Here is a 19,793-nt window from a genome sequence, read left to right as displayed (position 1 = left end):
TCGGGCTCTGCCAGACGTTCCCCTGGGGAAGTGGAGGCAGCCGCAGGGGATGTTTCTCCAAGCCCGAGTTTGCAGCTTGGGGCCTGAGTACAAATCCACGGCCACGTTCAGGTTGAAAAATGGGACTGGGGACACGCAGAGCCCTCCGGCAGGGGAGGAGAGGAGCCAGTTGGCCGCTGTGATTTCTCAGCTCACCGCTGCAGCCACCGCTGCTGCAGCTGGTTTGTTAAACCAGGGTGCATAAAGCGACTTGGGGATGCTCAGAAGGATGCACGGCTCCCTCTGAGGAGGCACCTGAGAGAGATGGGATGCGCGGGGAGGGTCAGGAGACGGCGGGACGCAAAGGAAAGAGCCGCACGAGACAAAAAGCACTCGGAAAAGTCCTCAGCAGCCAAACTCACTAGCCCAGACACGCCGCAAAGCACCTCTCGCTGGGAGCCGCGGCTTGAAAAGAGCCTTTGAGGAAAAGCCGGGGAGCACAAACATGTTTCTCCTCCTTCCCCTGGGGGGGGAAAGGTCCCACTCCACGGCAGGGTGCTGCACCCCACGTGGAGGGAGACACTCGTGGCGGGGGGGGGCTTGTCACAGCATACTTCGTTGGGAATGGGGGACCGGGATTGAGCATGAGGAGGGGGCTAAGGGGGGGTCCAGCCTCTCCAAGTGGTTGCTGCGGTGGAGGGAAGGGGGGGCTCTGCCTTCCTCTCCACCATCCCGTCGTAACGGGGCTGCCGGGAGCGGGGCGAGCGGTTTTGGGGGCGGCGGGGGGGGGGAACCCCCCCCCCGCCGCCCCCAAAACCGCTCGCCCCGCTCCCGGCAGCCCCACTCTCCCACGGCAGAGGGCGCCCTGCTCCACGCTTGCGAGTCGCGACAACGCGTGGGGGGGGGACGGGGACGGGGTGAGGGGGGGCGGCCGGTTCCCAAAGCCCCGAGCAAACCCCACTGCTTCCCGAAACAGGGATCCCGGCCGGGCCTCAGCTCCTGCCCTGCGGAGGGCGAGGTGGTTTGCAGCCTGTATCCCTGCATCCCTGTATCCCTGCATCCCTGCATCCTTGCATCCTTGCATCCCTGCATCCCTGCATCCCTGCACCTCTGCATCCCTGCACCTCTGCATTCCTGCCCCGGGGAGGACGAGGTGCTTTGCAGCCTGAATCCCTGCATCCTTGTATCCCTGCTCCATGGAGGGTGAGGTGGTTTGCAGCCTGCATCCCTGCCTATGGAAGGTCTTGTCCCTGCTGCTCCGGTCCTCCCATTTCCTAAGGATTCCCTAGAGCTGGATGAGGCTCGGAGTGGTGCTTCAAGGATGTTCTCTGCAGGGAACGGCTGCGATGCTGACATGGATGAAAAGACACCAAGGGGAGATGATAGAAGATTAAAATATCCCAAGCGGCAAGGAAAAGGTGAGGAGGGGTGACTGTTCCTGCCACCTGTAACAGAAGAGCAACTGGGGCAGCAAATGGAGACTGAAGGTGGAGATGCCAGCGTAGGTCATGCAAGGACTCCCCACAGGACTCCCCGCTGCAGGAGGCCCTGGGCACTCGGAGGTTTGCACATGGCTGATGAAAAAGCGGACGAAGTCATGGAAGAAATATCCATAGAAGTCTGTTAGATATGAAAGCTCTGACGTCCCTGTGCTGCTGGTGGCCAGAGGCTAAAGGACCACCTGGTCAATCCCACCCTGCAGTTCCTGCTCCTGCACTGCTCCTTGTGCATCTGGGAGACATCCAGGCTGGCTACCATGGGGCAGTGGTGGAGATGGACCTCTGTTTCCTTCTTGCACAGGCTGTATTTCATGCTGCGCTATGTCCTACCAAGACTCCCTCCACATTAAAAGCTAATGTCATTTTCTGGGCTACTTTTTTTTTGCCCCTAAAAGAGGCCAGTTGCTCCTACCCGAGAATACCTGTCCCATATGGCTTCTGTGTCGCTCGTTTTCATTGCATGAGCAAAGGACCAAGAAATAGACCATAAAAATAACTGCCTGCAGCTGAACCTCTCTGGGAAGCCTGGATACACAAAGGAGGTGGCTTTAGGGGACGCCGGTGTCATAGGATCTAGACTATAAACCACCTCCTTCTGCTGCAGGGACAGAGGCCCGCATTCGCGCAGAGGGAGGATCGGTGCTGTAATTCAGATGCTCTTGTAATTGCAGAGTGTGTCAGTGCTGGGAAATCCCCGAAGCTCATCGCCAGATTAAGAATTAGCTCCAGATTGTAGTGAGATGGATCGGCGTCCTGGCATGGTACCCTCCGGCAGCCTGTCGTAGCTGCTGCTGGTGCTATGTGATGCGATCAGTCCCCGCTGCTCAAGGGAGGGAAAAGCTGGGGAAGAAACCAAAAGAAGTGGCCGAGGAACAGGCACTGTGCCCTCAGACTCTGGCCTGATCCTGACGACCCGAGCCCTGAGCTGATTACCAGCAGCTTGATCTTTCCTCTAACACTGCAGCCTGGTGCCCACACAGGGCTGCCCGGGGGGAGTCGGTACAGCCGGCTGCCTGCTTTTATGGATGCAGTTGTTTCCAGCTTGGCTTTGCTGGCTGTGCATTGTGTTTCTCACCTTCCCCGGCAATGAAGTGCACAGGGCAGGGAAAGAGAAAGCTTCGTGCTAAGCCACCCTCCCCTGCCAGCCCATGCTGCCCAGGCGCGCCGGCAAGCCTTTGGCCAGCAGCCTGAAGGCCAGGAGTTACCAGCATTGCTCAGGAGTGAGAAAGGTCCCCTGGGGACAGGACTGGGGTGACAGAGGACACCACAGGAAAAGCCACTTTGCAGAAGGCAGCGCTTGGGAGGACAACGGCTGGCGTCATGGTGAGAGAGCCGACAGACTCGAACACGGACTGTGTGTCCCCTCCGAGCAAGAGCCCGCTCTGCTCTGGATCCCCTTTGTCCTCCTGTCCCCCTCCCAGGGCTGGGACACAGAAAAGATTTGTTGCAGTTTTCCTTGCAGGACTGTTGGCAGAAAATTTTGCCAGGCAGGAAACTTTGCAAAACCCCTTGGGGACACACCGGAGGGGGCAGGGAGGGGTGAAGGACATCCCTCCTGGGGGCTGTTTGGCCCCAAAGAGGAAGGAGCCCACGGAAGGCCAAGCAGACTGCTCTGCGTGCGGGCTCTGGTGCCCCAGGCTGCCATCTCTGTTTGCAGAAGACAACCCGCTGCCCCGGGGCTGCCAGCCTCTCCCAGCAAGCCAAGGCACACCGAGCCTGGCTGGGCTGTGATCTGAATCACAACAGCCTCCCCGCTGCCTGCACACATGGGAAGAGTGGAGGATGCTGCTTTGCTCCTCTCTGTGCTCCCCTGGTCTCCCTGAGCTGCTAGGAGATGCTTCAGGCTTTTCCTCTCCCTTGTCTTTTCTCCTGCAGCTCCATGTGAAAGCCCATCACCTTGGACTCTTGGCTGCAGGGCTGGGAGGTTCCCACACACGCTTTGTCAGCCTGAGGCCCAGTGATTTGTTCTGGAAATGACACCCCCCTGCCTTTTTCTTGCCCCTTTTCTTGCTCCACAGTCTGGCTAGGTGGCTGTTAAGTACCACAAACACCCCATGCTTGCTATGCCACGAGGTGCTCATGGTGTCTGGTCCAGCACTGAGACACTCTGGGGAGCTCATGAATTTGAGAATCCCCCAAACAGCCCAGGGAAAGGGGAAGAAGCTCCAGACCTGGAGGTGCCTGTCCCCCAGTGCTGCCTCAGCCCAGCAGGTACGGCTTTGGGGAAAGGCTGGAGCCACCACAGAGACCCTCTGGGCACCCAGACAAGTGGTGCCACAGGCATTTGGAGGAGAAGGATTATACACTGGAGAAGGAGAATTAAAGTCTGGGGCTGAGAGGTGAAAAGTAAACAGAGATGTTTAAATAGCCCAGGAGCTACAGGACATGCTGTGCTTGCTCCTGGAAGAAAGGATGGAAGATGTAGCAGTGAGGCAAGGTGGGATTTTGAAGTCATCTGACAAGTCTTTGTTGGTGTTAACACACACCAGTATGGTGAACATCCTATGGAAGAAAGTCCAAGGGGGATTCGTGGAGACTCTTCCAGCCCCAAAAGAAAAGGAAGGTGTCAGACATGACCGGCTGCGTTGGTTTTGTCAGATGAAGCCCTGGGCTGTGCAGGAGGCAGAGCTACATGTAGACTGGGGCTCTGCTGGCAACTGCCATGGCTTTGAGATGAGCTGGTGACAGTCTGGGGAAGGATTGGGCTGACAGTGCAAGGCAAAGATGCTGAGGAGATAAAAGCAGTTGAAACACAATGTGTTATCAACAGAATGAGGCCATGTGGCAGAGGACATGGCTGGAAGAGATCTTGGTCACATAGACGCCTGGGTTAGATGTGTGCTTACCAAGCCAAAGGAATGGGAAGCCCTCCCTGATGAGGAGAAACTTGATGCCATTGGCAGGAAAAAAAGCCACTGGTGTGGTTCACATGAGGGGAACTGTTTAAGAAGGACGGTCTGCGTGAGAGTTGCATGGGAGGGAACGCTTTATGAATGGGCTGTTTCCTCGGTTTAGAATTATTGATAACTGCGAAGTGCAAGATCTGGACCGCACATGGAGCAACGTGCTAACGCCAACATCCAAGAGCAGTCCTGCCTGCCAGGCTCTGCACCAGGCAGCTGAACCAGAGAGCAGGAGCGGTTCACTATTCCTTGGCCTGCCATCGGGGCAACCGGGATAAAACACTGGGTTCAGAGAAATTACACCTCGGTGAAGACCATCCTGAAGGTGTGACACATCCACTAGTTAAAAAACAAAGAATGAAGGTTGCCAAAACTGTAGGTAATAATCTGACATGAAAAGAACCACACAGGACACAAAATAACATGACTTCAGACCTCATTATGACAGGTACAGATGCAGTAATCTCTGGGCTGGAAGGCAGTGGTTGCCAGGGGACTAGTCAGCATGACCTGATTCTGCTTTTTCTGGGCAAAAAAGGGCAGTTTACATGTGATGCTCCATAGGGTTAATTTTTCCAAAGCTGAGAGAAAGTAGGAGAGAAGCTCGTTGGGAGGAATAATTTAGAAAAAATGTGAGAAAATATTGTGAGCTCTTCAGAAAGAGTTTTTGATAGCTGGCAGGTCACAGTGCAAACAGAGAGGAAACGGGTTTGGCTACAAGCCCATTCTGATTCAGTGGCGAATTGGAAACCAAAGAGCTACACATCACAACTGGAGGGGAGGGAGGACACTAAAAATCAGTCAGTAAAATGGAAACTTGAGATATTGATTAAGAAAGCTAAAAAAGAACAAGGAAAAAAATCCATGTTGGGCAGGGATGAGGATGACAGGAGATACTTGCAGGTAGATGGAGAACAAAAGAAGTGACAGCATTGATACAGTCTCCACCTAACACCACGGAGATGATAAAACTAACAATGATATGTAAAAGTTGTGCTTGGTAAGTAATTCCATTTGGAGGGCAGGAGGGGGATATACTCGTATCAGATGAGATATCATACAGACCACTGGAATCTTGGAAAGATATTAGAGCACATACAAGAGTAAACTCACAAGCCCAGAAGAGTCCTTAGAGAGCTGGCAGGGGTGTCCTGCCTTACTAATCTTTATTTGCAAGAAGATCAGAGAAATGCTAATGTTTTGCCAGAATTTCTAAAAAAGGCAAATGAGATCACTGGATAAATCAGACCTGTTAACCTGGCATCATGCAAAAGAGTGGAAGAGAATCTGAGCTTTAAGCAACACAGAACTAGCAGGCAAGAATATAAATAATGAATTGCCCTGTTTTTGTGGCAATGAGGTTTGGTACACAAAAACAATCCTGGATTTGGTAAGTGAAGGTCACTGCATGACCACAACATTGTTCTCATGAATGTTTTGACTGAGAACTCTGTGATACAACACAATAAAATATTTCCTACAGGAGCCAGCTACAGGTGAGCCTCAGAAATGGTTGACCTCTGTTGACACACAGGAGTCTTCCCCACGGGCTTCCCCTGGAAGGTGGATGCTCCTGAATCCTTCTTACCACTGATAACGCTGGCACATGACAGACGGACGGGTAATGAGATAAGGGCATCATAGTCCTGCTCAGTGGTTTGCTCCTTTGGTGAACTCAACCTGTTCAAACCAAACATCTTAGCAAGTCAAATGCAAGGAGCAGATTGTGGACTTCACATACTGAGTGGGAGGGTGGAAATGTTCAGAGCAACCAACTCAACCAGAGCTCCTACTGTGATATGGGACTAAAAGGAGCAGCACAATTTTTGGATGTTTAAATAGAGAGCAATGACATGGCTGATGCAGAAGTCCTGCCTATGCTTTTCAGTTTTGTTTTGTTTTGTTTTTAATGGTGATGAAATATGGGAGAAGATGTAGAAAAGAGTCACTGCAAGGAAGTCTGAGCATGGGAGAAAACGAGAGCACACATGCCTAGTCTGGTTATCTAAATGAAACAGAGATTAAGAGGTGTATGAGTGTTTTCCTAAGGCCACAGGAAAGCTAATTTCAGTTGTTGTAGGTAACACCGAACATTTACAGAGCAGAAACCAACAAAACACAAACTCTACAGCCTGTTGCTGACGTTAAGGACGCGTTCTAACAAAGTAAAACCTCCAGCCGTTTCTCATCGTGTTCCCAATCTCTCTGGCTTGGCAGAAGGAAGATGCACCACAGGTGTCGGAGACCTCACCCTGGGAAACAAAAGCCTCAGACACGCCCTTTGATCCCCTACAGCAATCCAAACGTACATATTCATCTCAACATACCCCAAGCAGGTATCCCACAGCACATACCTGGGATACTTACCTCTGCTGGCTAACATCATATTCCTATCAGTTCCGCATTAGTTGAAGCATTAGGGCCACTTAATGTTTCATTATTGGTGCTTGATCTCACAAGTGTCTTAAGAAGGTGGGGTTCATACAGTCTGACTTTGTTAATGTCTTATGAGGATAGCCGATGCTAAAATATCCTTATTGCTCCATCTACGCCCATTTTAATCTAGCACCTTTACACATTGATTTATTGTTTTACTGCTCCATTAACAAAATCATCCGCCTTAGTCTTCATCTGAGGTCCTATGACTCTCTTCTTTATACTAACTGACAAAACCCTTAACTAGCAGTTAAAGTTTTTTAAATTAAAAATGCTCTCAGGATCCTAATTGCCTCCATTTCAATGTTAAATGCTTTAACATAGGCAACAAACCAATGCCTAAATTCCAAAGCCAGGGTAATCCCACATTAGAAATGATCAGGCTTCTTCAACAAGAAGCATGGTTAATCATCAGAACCAACCAGTTTGTGAGAGACCGGGACCCTATGGTTTTATCTTCAGATCAAGAATCGGTTCCCTTCTGGAAGAGGTGTTTGATTTGGCATCCTCTGTAGGAGTAAGTGAGCAAAATGCAATGGCCTGTGGTGTAAAAGCCACATGGGAGGGATGGCCACTCTTTCTGGTCTGATCCTCCCAAATGCAATGTACCTCCATCTGCTTCACCAAGACCTGGTGGTGAGCAAAAGGGCTCCCTGAAATCAAGGCTGAGGAGAGAGCTCATCCAGCCTGCCCTCCTCTCTACCTTCAAGGGATCCCTTAAAATGCAGTGTAAAACAGTCAAGGGCAGAGAGCCAAAGTGTGGCTAACCCCAGCCCAGAGTCAGCAAAGGCCTGGGAGCCTCTCTGACACGTAAATCTTCGGCACGTGTCTGGAACTGCCACCAACCCGAAAGACTGAACAGGGCCTTCCTTGGAGGTCTCAGCTTGGGGAACTTGTTCCTTCTCAAAATCCTAGCCCTCAGCCCGAGGCTGAACCCACAGATCATGGTGCTGGAGGGAAGTCCTGTTAGATCAGAGCTGCTCATATGCCTTATGGCAGCTATGCCAGGATTGTCTTCTCACAAGTGACCCAACATGTTGTCTTGTGATGACTTATTAACTGAGAGGTACTTCTGGACACAGAGCACCTCCTTTTCCTTGCTACTTGGTGGAAGGCCGCTAACACAATGGGATGGGTGAAAGGTAGGAGGATGAACTGTGCACTGAAGGTGGTTCTCCGTCCTGCTTGATGATAGTGGGCATCCCAGTATTAGACGGTTATATTAGGAGTGGTAAAATCCCACCTTCAGCTATCACCTTGAAGCATTCCTCCGAAAAGCTTTGCTGCAGCTGGCAGACTTCATCTTGTCCCTCTGGACGTTGCCACATGTCTGCCATCTTCTCCCTTTCTCAACACCGTGTCTGGCTGCCCCACAACAGCACAGTACCCTGGACATGAGGACTTTTGCCCTGAGGAGACAGCAGTCAGCACACGGCATTGCCACAATTATCTCCAGGGACTCATGCAAAGTACATCAAACCTGTCCTATGCTTTGCATGCCAGTATCTCACGGTTGGAGGCCACAGGATCTGATGAGGGTGAATGCTTTGCCCTTGAGGCTGTTATGGAAATGATCGCTGCATCTTTGAAATGGAAGAAAGTCCTTAGTTTCCAAAAAGATGGACTTCCAACATCTTTACTGAGGCAAGTTCAAGCTCTCCATGTCTTTGGGTGCTCCATGGTGTGAGGCTGTGGTAGAGCTTAAAAGCCAAGGTTAGGGCCGTTATCTGTTCCTTTGACACAAAACATTCAAGGGCAACCATAGTGCTCCTAGGACCTCCCCAGGAGACAGCCCAAAACGGTGGAACCCACTTCTCCAAGAGGGACAGGCTGCTCCCAATGTCCCTGCAACCCCCTCTTTTTCCTGGGCCATTCATTTCTTGCTACACGAGCACAGAGCAAGAGCCATTGCTCTGAAATACGTGCAGGCATTGACTATCAAAACACAACTCTCCTCCACGGATTTGCCACTCCTGGGGAGCACGTGGGAGAGCAACCAAAGCCACAGCACTTTGGGGAGGGTCTCCCAGATCCTGCTTGGCTGCCGGGAAGGGAAACTTGGATGGGAGCAAATGTGCGAGGTGGGTGTGGGTGCATCTGCGGGTGCTTGGGAGCAGAGCTGCCCCACGCACTTGGAGTTGCAGTCCCCCACACTTAATCAGCACCAAATGTGCATGTGCATAAAGTGAAGAGAGGGAAAGCCTTTGTCAGGCAACGGCAACAGCCGCTGCGGAAACAGTCAGAGAACCCTTTTCCCCTTAAAGTTTACTACTTTTACTACTAGCCTGGCCTGGAAGCCTTTATTGCTCAAAGCTGGGACTTTGCTCTAACGCCAACCAACGAGAAGCATCAGAAAACCTGCGCCTATATATATAAGTGTGCTTGCACCTTTGTGTACGCATTCCTCTGTGTGTGGGTGTCCGTGTGTGTGTGAGCATGCCGAGGGGTGTGAGCAGGGGTTTGGGTGGAGCGGGAGCACACCTCGCCCTCCCCGGGTGCCGGTGTGGGGAGCCAGGTGGGGGGCTGCCGCCAGCGGCTGCAGGCTCTCTCCTACTGCCAGGAGGCTCAGGGGGGAAGTTCAGCACTTCTACAAACACAGGCCTCTCTCAGAAATGCCGACAGCCACTTCAGGGGCAGGTTTGCGAAGGAGCTCGGTGCCCCGTTGCAGAGCTGGAAGGAAGCGGGTGGCTTCTGCGGGGAGCCTGTCACCTCGAGTCCCCCTCCAAGCTCTTTGGAGGGTCTGCCCTCCCAGTGTCCCCCCACCATGCCACACACCTGTGCAACTCAGAAACACAGCTGGGAGCTCTTTGGAGAGCCCAGGTGAAGCTGTTTGGCATTGACATCCGCACACAGATGCAGAACCAGTGGGCACGGAGTGGCTCAGTGGGGCAGGGTAGGGGCTTGAGTTGCCGTTGGCAAACCCCCAGCAGAAACCCCGTTCTTGGTCACCAGTGAGGCCCAGCCAGGATCGGGGTGTCCCAACAATAGGGAGCTGTGAAAGGTGCTGAGGCTTTCTGGAAGGGACGTTATCTTTGCTGATGCAGGTGGCAAAGCTCCCCCAGGTCCAGACGAGCCACCAGCAGCATCGTGACCACCCTCCTCCCTGCTCTGGCTGTCAGCCCTCTACCAGCAGCAGGGCAGGTGCCTGGGGGCTTTTGGCCAAGAGGTCATTCTTGCAGCTCAAGACCTCAGCCCTGCTATGCATCCCGTGCGCTCAGTAGGAGACCAAAGCCAGGAAGCGTCCCGCAGGTCTGCGCTGCCTGATGGGCACTTCTGCATTGCTCGACTCTTGTCCTCGGGGAGCTTTTCCCGGGATTGACACCAACCTGCTCGTGCCCGCGGCAGGCAGAAGTGCCCGCCTGCATTTCATCTGCTGGTCCAGACTGGCAAGAGAAGGCTGAAACCTGGCCTTCTCTGCTGCTTGTGGCCCTCCCATGGCCCGCAGCGTCTGGGAGCCGTGGCAGGCATGCCTGCTGCACCACGCGGCATTTCTGCAGGCGAGGAGGCCTTTGAGAGGCTGGGATAATGGTTAATAGTGCTGTTTTCCTCTGCTCTGCTTTCCTTCAAGTGAATTACCAGGGTCTTGCTGGGAATTATCCTGCCATTACCCAGCGCTCTGGGGAGCTGCCAGTGATTTACTTAACAGCAAACAACACAAAGAGCCGGACACGGCGGGAGCTACGCAACCAAACAAGCTGGGGAACGTGCAAGTGGAAGAAAAATGCTAACAGCAGCCGGGGCGCAGGGATCCGGCCAGGGCCGCCTGCCAAAGATGGGCACGAGGATGTCCCCAGGAGCCACCCTCAGTTTGCACATGGAGTAACGGAGCTGTCCTCCCCCGAGGGCAGATTTGGCTCACTGCGGAGCTGAATGCAATGGAAATGTCAAAAGGTGGTAGCCCCACAGTGCCATGCCCAGCTGGCCAGGGGGGAGCCCAGGGCTGCAGCATGGGAGGAAAATCCAGTCCTGCCTGCTCCTGGAGAGCCGTCGGACTCAGGGATGGTCAGGGGGCTGTGAGCGGGTTGGCAGCAGAGCCACCCAGTGCCTGCACAGGGGGTCCAGCAGGGACAAAGAGTCCTGACATCCCCTCATTGCCTCTTTGCACCTTCCAGATTTTGTCCTTGTCACCTTTTATTGTCCCATGGGTGAGCATAGCCTTCAGACACCCATGGCCTGCCTTGTCCCAGCCACACTCCTGCCCGTGACAGCCTCTGCTCTGGGGGACCACCACGGTGCGAGCCTGCCCAGAGCTGCTCCATCCTCCCTCCGGCAACTGCCCTCTGCACGCAAAAGGGTGCAGACACCCCTGCAGACATGTGCCACCCATGCGTGTCCCCAGCACCTGCGCTGCACCCTGCCCACAGGCTCTCGTGCTCGCCATGTCCCCCCTCTCCTCGCACAGGCTGCCTCTGCACAGCTGCCACGCACCCCCTCCCCAGCGCTGTGCACCCCCAAACCCCCTGGCACCCGCAGGGATCCATCCCCTCGTCCTCCTGCCCCGTGCCCGCTCCTGCACGGCTCTGCACACACACACTCTCCTCCTGACACTTCACAGGCGCCGGGCGAAGGAGGGGCTCCGTCGAGTGCGAGAAAGTTGTTCCTACTCTGTGCTGGGAGCAACCACATTACTCACGACTCCCTTTTTAGTGTCGGTATGTGTTTCCCCCCTTCCATCTCCAGTCCATTAGCTACTATGGAAACAACATGTCATTGCCCGGAGGTGGAGTTCAGCCACAGCCAAAACAGCCGCGGATAAATTCCAGCACCCAAATTCACATCCTGGGGCAAAGCCCGCGCAGCTCAGCCAGGGAACGGGAACGGGAATGGGAACGGAGTCCCAGCCGTGCTAAGGGAGCAGATCTCAGCCCGGGCTTGCCGGCTGTGGGATGCGTGGGGTGCGGGAAGCACTGGCGGGGACCCCGTTGTCCCAGCCGAGGATGGAAACGACATGGCTGGGGAAGGCCGGGGTGATTTACTCTTCCGGAGCCCGACCGAGGGCGTGCAAGTGGCGTGGAGATAAACAGCAGATCCGCAGGGCCTCAGCTGCCTCATTTCCGCTCCGTCCTGCGGCACCCACTGCCCAGCCCGTGACTGATCTGCCAGGGGCAGCCGTGGAGGGGACGAGGCAGATCTGCGGAGCAGCCGGAGGGTCTGCACGGGGACCCCACCACCGCCGGCATGGGCAGAGCCTGTTCGACCCAGGGGCATCTGCCACAAGGATGCAGTGGAATGGCTTAGCACCCCTTGAATTCATCCGTATGGGCTGACCTCCAAGCGCTCAGAACCATCCTGCTCCCCTGTCTTCCCCCCGTCCCCTCCTCCTGATGGGTTTTTGAAGCGTCGCGTGTGCCGAAGCCTCCCCGGCTTGTGCGTGTGGGTGGCTGAGTCCCGGCTGCTGTGGTCTTGGGAAGGTTTGTCCCATGGGGGGATGGCACAGGTCAGAGGGGAGAGACAGCGGGGCGAGGGCTGCAATGTGCTCAGCACGTGCTGAGCGGTCTCATCCCCCAGCAGTGCCTTTTGGTCCTGCTTGCTCCTGGCTCCCGCCGTGTCCTTTCAAAGCAGACACCCGTCGCTGCTCTCAGCTGTGGATTTTGGCTGTCGCAAGGTGTCTAGCCTGAGCGATTTGTGCATCTCACCCAGGCCCCCGTCGCAGGGGGACACGAAGGGGCTGGTCCCTGTTGCACCAGTGCAGCCAAGGTGCCTGCTTGAGCTAAGCTGCTGGGTCCTGCTGCAGGGGAGCAGTGGAGAGGGGAGCACTGCGGGGTGCCCCCTTCAAACTGTGTCCCCATACCCTGAGTCACTTGGGTCTGGGGAGGGACCATCAGTGTCCCAGCGCCTGCCTGGCTCCCTGCGTGGGGAGTCATCCCCATGGCAGGGCAGGAGCTGTAGGGATCCAAGAGAGTCGCAGTCTGAGCGTGGCTGCTCATTGCCATATCTCCTAGGGACCCTGCGGAGAAGGAGGGCAGGCAGGTGTGGTGGCACATCCTGCCGAGAGGCTTTCATAGCAAGGGTGACTCCTGGCCCTGCTCTCCCCTGGCAGATGGAAAATGCTGGAGATAGGAAGCATAGCCCTTGGAAGAAAGAACTTTCCTTGGTGGCAGCCAGCAGTCCGTGACGGGGCTGTCCTGCCTGGCGCTGGGGCTGCCCAGGTGCCTGCCACTGCCCGCAGGCACCCTTCCAGCTTGCCCTGCCCAAGAGGCGTCATGTCCCACTCTGGTGGCTTTGCCACCCTGCAGTGCAGTGCCAGGACCTGAGGACAGCAGTGTCACGTACGGTAGGAAGAACTACCCCAGCACCTGCGATAGCTCACCCAGAGACGGGCACCGGAGCCAGCTCTGGCCCTAGCTCGGACCCCCCTCTCCCTTCCTCAGCTTCTCCAGGAGATGGAGCAGGAAAACCTGTTAGTCCCTGGGGCAGCCTGGGAGCGATCCACTAGCTTCCGAGTTGGAGCAGTGACCTGCGTAAGTGCCTGCCTGGATCAGGGCCAGCAGGAGGAAACTCTGGCCATGAGGCTCCCTCGGAGGAGGGAGGGAGAGACTGGAGGCGAGCAGGGATGCCTTTCCAAAGCAGGCAGAGAAATTGCCCGTCAGCAAGGCTGCTCCGGTAAGAGGCGAGCACCGTCTCTGAGAAATAACGGAACAAACACTGGGAGGAGGAAAAAAATAATGCAGGTTTCTAGAGCAGGGATTTTCAACCTGTTCTGCTTTGCTGATCTCCAAAAATATCCCACTAGAGATGCAAGTTCCTTTGTAGCAAACCATCACCACCTGGCAAGATGCTTGCTGGCCTCAGTTGCCCTTCCTTAAAAGCAGTTCATGGAGCCACAGGGATCCCCCAGCCACGAAAGCTGCAGCTCTCGAGAGCACTGGAAACACATAACAAACAAACCAGGCTGGTTTACCCATGCAGGAGCCCCATGAAACGGATTGCAGCCCCAAAACCCCAGGCCTGCCAGGGCACAGCCTTTGCAAGAGAGATGCTTGCCCCACGGCCACTAAAGAAGGGGCAGGAGGTTGCCCAGTGAAGCTGGGAGAAGCTGAGGTGCACCCCCAGGGATGAGCAGCGCTGGGGAAATTGCAGCTTCAAAACCATGCTTCAGACGTGGTGCTTGGTATGGATTCTCTGGTTACTAATAAAAAACCTGTGTTTGTGGTGGCCAGTCTCTTGGCAAGCGTGCTAGTGAGCGTCCTCCCTCTGCTTAGCCGCTTGTTTCCAGGACACTTGCAAGAAGATCTAGGATCTCCCCCTCGCCTCCCCATCAAATTTGTTTAAAATTGGTCCCATGGGTTTGCAACAATTAGAAGGGAATGGGCAGCATAAATGGGAGGAAGGCTCCCTTTCTTTGGAAAGCAATGTGGAAAGTAGCTAGAAAAAGTGCTGGGGGATGTGGGAGGGTGGAAGGGAGAGAAGAAGTAGGAAGAGAGTGGTCCTGCTCCTAAACGAGGAGGTTGACATATCCCTCCTCTCTGAAATCCTGCATGTCACAGGTATCTCCACTGAAGTAGGATGCCTGAGCATCCTGGCCTAGCAGGGGACAGTCATGAGATACAGATTGGTCCCAATGTCCCCAATCACATGCTCATCCTGGATTTGAGAAATGGCACCCAAGAAAATCCCTTCTAGGCAGGGATCTTCCCTGTGTTCCCATCCTGGGGTTAGGGTGTGAGCAAAGCCCCCATCAGCTCTGCAGCTGAGCTGCATGACACAGGGGATGCAGCCATCTCTGATCCCATGGTCACGGCATTTCTGCCAATATCCCCTTTGCCTCTGCCTTTAGTCACTCTGATGTAAGGAACATCCTTATAACACACCTCTCAGATCAGACAAACCTCCTCTCAAGTCTGCACAGCCATGAGATGAGTTGGCCAAATGATTTGGTTGACAATCAACGTTCCTCTAAAAAAAAAACCAAAAACCAGCAGGATTTGTTTTCAGCCTGATCCGTTCCCTAATCTGACTCATTGCACAAGGAGGGAGTGAGGTCGCTCACCAGGCAGGGCTGGACGGCTCCTTTTGGCAGCGGCACAGATTTTGATCAGCTTGAAGCAATCGTGAAAGTGCAGCCTGAACTTCCAGTGACTCACCCGGAGAAGGGAAACTTCCTGGCTTGTGTGTTTGAGCATTTCTGGAAAAACTGCTATATTTGGCATGGAAAATAGGAAGGATTCCTCTGGCCGCTTGAAATGGGAGCAGCAGAAATGACTCAATGGGCAGTTTAAGAGAGATGAACAAGGGTGCTCTCTAAATTATTCACTGTGATTCTCCACGTTGTGTGTTTTACCCACAACAGGCTCAATGGTGTCTGCACACAGGATGGTCCAGGCTCGGCCAGGAAGATGTGTGATTTATTGCTCCAACAGCAACCCTGCCAACGCGCATTGGCTGTATATTATTGACTACGGACATTATAGGCTGCTTCCCATCTGTTTACCAACAAATACTGCTCCTAAAGGTATGGTATTGTGCTTATCGCTACACGTTGACCCAGCGTGAAAAATCTGCCAATTTATATTTTCATGACATCAGTAGCTAGAAATGCTTTTCTTGCCAGCTTCAAACACTTTCAACTGTTTCATCTAGTATACTGGGGAAAAAAAATGAAGAAACTGCTCTTCTGCAAATTACTGAAGTTGGTGTAGGGGGGGCTATTTCTGAGGATTTGAAATGGATTCTTTTTCTCTCTCTCTTTTTTTTTTAATACTTGTCCAAATGGTTATTCAAATAGCTTGTTCATTAAACTCCTGAGCTGGTAAATGAAAATCGTCATTTTCAGATCACAACAGCATCACCTAAAAGAAAAAAAGATGTGAATAAATCCCAAGAAAAAAAAAATCAACAACTTTTCATGAAAAATCTGTTAAAAAGAGAGAGAGGGCAGTAAACATTTTCCATTGGATGAAATGCCAACCAGCTCCTGGTTAGCGTATATTAAATTAAATATTCAATTTGATCATGCACCACTTTTATTGGTGGATTAAATATTGACAAATATGTCTAGCGCAGGGACACGCTTCATGCCATAGCCTGACAAATCCCATGGCAGCTCTGCATCAACGCTTCAGGTGGGAAAACCTCCTCCTCCTGACGCTGAGACCCTGCAAGGCTGATGCCTGGGATCCACGTGGCCATGGCCATCGCACAGGGGCTACCCCTCTTGCCTTGGGAACCCCCGATGCCCAGTGTGGCTGTGCCAGCAGTGAGTGACCATCCCCTCTGTCCTGATGCTCAGGGCAGGGAGCAGGAACGGGGCCATGGGGCAGCGACCCTCTCCCAGTTGCTGAAGCTTTGGAGCCAAGGGACCTCCAGAGCAGGGAGCAGGACCATTGGATTTAATTCCTTCTGATTGCTATGCCGAATTTATCCAGTTGCTTTTCTCCTGTAAATTTTAAAGCCATTCTCCATGCTCCCACGGCAAGGAGGCTGCAGCTTGGCAATGGCAGAAGAGCTGTCCCTTTCACTGATGTGGAGCTTGCTGCTTCCTTGTGGCCTCACGCTCTCGTACAGGGAGGAGCTGGGCACCTGGCTTGATTTTCCAGGCTTTTTTCCTTCTCCCCACTCAGCCTGCTCTTTCCAAGGGTGCTGCTCAATGGGAACCATCCCATGCAGGAGAGTTTCAGCCTGGAAGCAGTGGCTTCCTTCCCGCCTGGCTGGAAGGCGGCCAGTCCCTCCAGCTCTCCAGCAGCGCAGGGGTCGAGCTGGGAGGTGAGGTGAGCGGAGGAGCGCTCCCATCCCCAGCACTCCACGTCTTCAGCCCACCAGAAGCCCCAGGAAGGAGTGACACACATTGGCATCGTATCAGAGAGAAGGGGCTTGTCTGGGGTTCTGCTTTGCTTCTCAAATGCTGTCCCTGGAGATTCGGTAGCTGCTCAAGACTTCTGGCCCATCAATTATTTAATTCCCTCCAGCCATGTGGTCTCCAGCCCTGAGTGCTCACCTCCTCCGCACAAGCCTGCATGTGGGGGGAGCAGGGTTGGGCAGGGGGATGTGGAGCTGAGGCTGGGCAGAGGACCCCCACCGGGAAGCAAAGCGGAGGCTTGGGGGACGGGTGCTGCCAGCTGAAGTGTTGAGCTGAGCACTTCGGCCAGCATCTTCTTGCCCAGCCGCATGTTGGCCGGAGGCGCAGGTTCTTCTGCCGATCTCCCAGAATGACTCCAGGCAAATCATCTCCCTGCTCCGTGCCTCGCTTTCCCCACCCGTAAAATGGGGCCAAAGATTTCACAACCAGTGTGAGCTTCGGTGGCATCCACTGACCACCACAGCAGCACACAAATGTGTGTGTGAGATGGTGTTTTGCAATAAAACAAGAGTGTGGCTCTCGTCCCTGCTCGCAGGGGCTACACCACCATGGATGTGTCTTTAGTGGATTGCTTAAGGCTGGTGGTCCCTGTTCGCTGCCGCTGCCTGTGCCGTCTCGAGGTAAAGCAGCAAGGCACGGCACCGCATGGCAGGCGCTGCTGGGTAGGCAGGACAAGCCACAACACGCGGGCAGGCAGGCGCTGGAGCCGGGTAGGTGTGTCACTGTTACCCAATAAATAACTCAAGCCCTAAAGCAGCCCATTGTAATTACAGGGGCCCCGCGCAGATTGAAAACGAAGAAGAAGGAGGAAAAAAAAGGAAATCAAGGTTCAGTCTTCCCCAGGAGGTAGCGCTCCACGGGGGAAGCGATAGAGGGGAGCGGTGATTTATATCTCTCCAGAGGAATTCTCCTTTCCAGGGCCGCCCCAGGCGCCGAACTGCCGCCAGGTTCAGCTGAGTTTCTCATCTGAATATGCATGAGCCAGTAATTAATTCTCTCTGATACTGATCCAGATTTAGGGTTGGTTTTGTGAGTGTGTGCGTGCGCGTTGTGTGTCCGTCTTCTCCCAGGTGTGCCGACGCGGCGAGGAGGGATGAGACCAAGGAGTGGTGGCTCTCCATGCTGTTGTCCCTGCAGGATGATGGTCATCAGCACCCCATGGGGTAGGAGCGGGGCCCCGGTCAGGTGGGGACCCCCATGGGGTGGCTCTGGGGGGTGTCCTGCTGGGGACAGCAGGAGGAAGGAGGACAGAGAGCAGGGCACGATCGGGGTCATGTGCCCAGGGCTGGCCACACCATGCAGCAATCCCTGCCCCGACACGCACCCAGCCTTGGGCACGTGCGGCAGGGGGGGGTTTCCCTCCTCCTGAGGACATTGCAAAGACACTGTGTTTGCAAAGCGCTGGGAGAGGCAGGGAGGGAAGAGAATCTGGCCTCGCCTCCTCCCTCCCACCTTCCTCTCTCTCTCTCATTTTAAATCTCTTCCGCGCATCACTTCTAGCAGTGGGACCGGAGCCCTGAGGAGTGAAACCACGTCTCTGGCCCAAGGCCCAGGCCTGGGGCAGGGTGTGGGTGTGTAATCTCTGTGTGATAGGCCCTTGCCCTGAGTCGGATCCACGGCGTTGTTCACTCGGGCTCGTGGTCACAACCAACCTTCAAACCGGGGGGTGAAAAAACAGAAAAATAATTAAAAGAGAGAAACAACTGTTTTCCAACTTCACCAAGCTCGCGCCCTGGGGCACAGGTCTCTTTCCCCTGCCTCTGGGGCAGGTTGCCCTGAAGCCCTCCTCACCCTTCGCTTGAGAGAAAGGCAATAATCAGCTTTGCTGTCTTTAAACCCAGCCGTGGGGCCCTGGCAGCCTGCCAGGGGCAAGCCAGTGTCATCCTGGCACGCAGGCAGGGAAGGACAGGAATTTGAGTGCTGGCTCCCGGGCCGTGGCATCACCGGCGCTGGACCTCTGCAGCCAGGAAGGTGATGCTGGGCTCCCTGGAAAAGCCAGCATCCCAAACTGGAGGTTTCCCTTGTCCCTCCATCATGTCATCACCCTGCTCATAGGCAGGAGCAGGATTAGCAGCAGTGCTGGGGTGTATTGCTGCTCTCAGCCTGGCCCTGGCTCCTGCCAGCACCCAGCGGAGGGAGGCAGAAAAGGATGCTCCCTTGTCACCACCTCTTGGCTAGCCGGGGCAGTGGCTTTGCAGAGCTGCAGAGAAGCCAGCAAGCATCTTGGACATCAAGGGACCATGGTGTCATTGCCTGCTGGGGTCAGGGGACCTGGAGAGGTCACACTCACTTTCCCGTGTTCTCCAGTCATGGGGGTTAACCTCCCTAGAAAGCTGTCCTCGCCCTGGGGCTCCACACAGAAGCCTGAAGAGGACAATGCCATGTCCTGCCTGCCATGTCCCGCTCTGGGTGCTGGCAGCAGGGTGCAGAGCAGCCAGACTCCCTACATGCCTCTGAGGGATCCCTGCAAATGTCTCCAGGCTCAGTGAGCAGCAGGCTGGGAAAGGCCAGTGAGTCAGAGCCCTGTTTTGTAACGCAGGGGGCAGAGCGCGTGTCGGAGCAGGGATGGCCGTGAGCTGAAGTGTGGGGCCCGCCTGGGCCTTTTGCAATCCTCTGGGGAAAGGCGAAGTCGCTGTCTCCATCCCTTAATTAAAGTGCATCACAGGGACCCGCTCCCTCCTGTTTACGTGGTTCGTGGGGATGGACAGAAGAGCAGCAGCCCGGGATGTGGGGAGGAGGACAGCCTCATTGGCCCTTCCGTGGGCTGGGGCGGCTAGTGCTCTCCAAGGGCAGTCTCTGTCTCCTGCGATGAGGTCTCAGCCTTGGCCCCACGGGCTCACAAAGATGCTTTTTGGATCCATGAGCCGGCCCCAGTGCTCTACACGCCTCCACTTCCTCCTGTGAGCACACATGAAGCTCCTTCCCACCTTCCCATCGCCCTCCAGCCCCCACCCAAAAGTGATCCTCCCAGCCCCACAGAGCAAACGTCCACAAAGCCACAGACCCCGCGTGGAACCCTTGCCCATCGAGGAACAGAAGGTGAAACAGCCAGGATGCCATCTCTGCCGGCTTCATGTCCTGCATCAGCAGCCTGACCTAGAAACACTACGACGTCTCGTGCGCCGAAGCCCGCGGATGCTGCAGGCTCATCCCTCTGTTTTTTCCAGAGCAGCTGAGTGA

Source organism: Buteo buteo, chromosome 7, assembly GCF_964188355.1.
Source record: "Buteo buteo chromosome 7, bButBut1.hap1.1, whole genome shotgun sequence".
NCBI classification, from domain to species: domain Eukaryota; kingdom Metazoa; phylum Chordata; class Aves; order Accipitriformes; family Accipitridae; genus Buteo; species Buteo buteo.
This window is presented reverse-complemented; position numbering follows the sequence as displayed.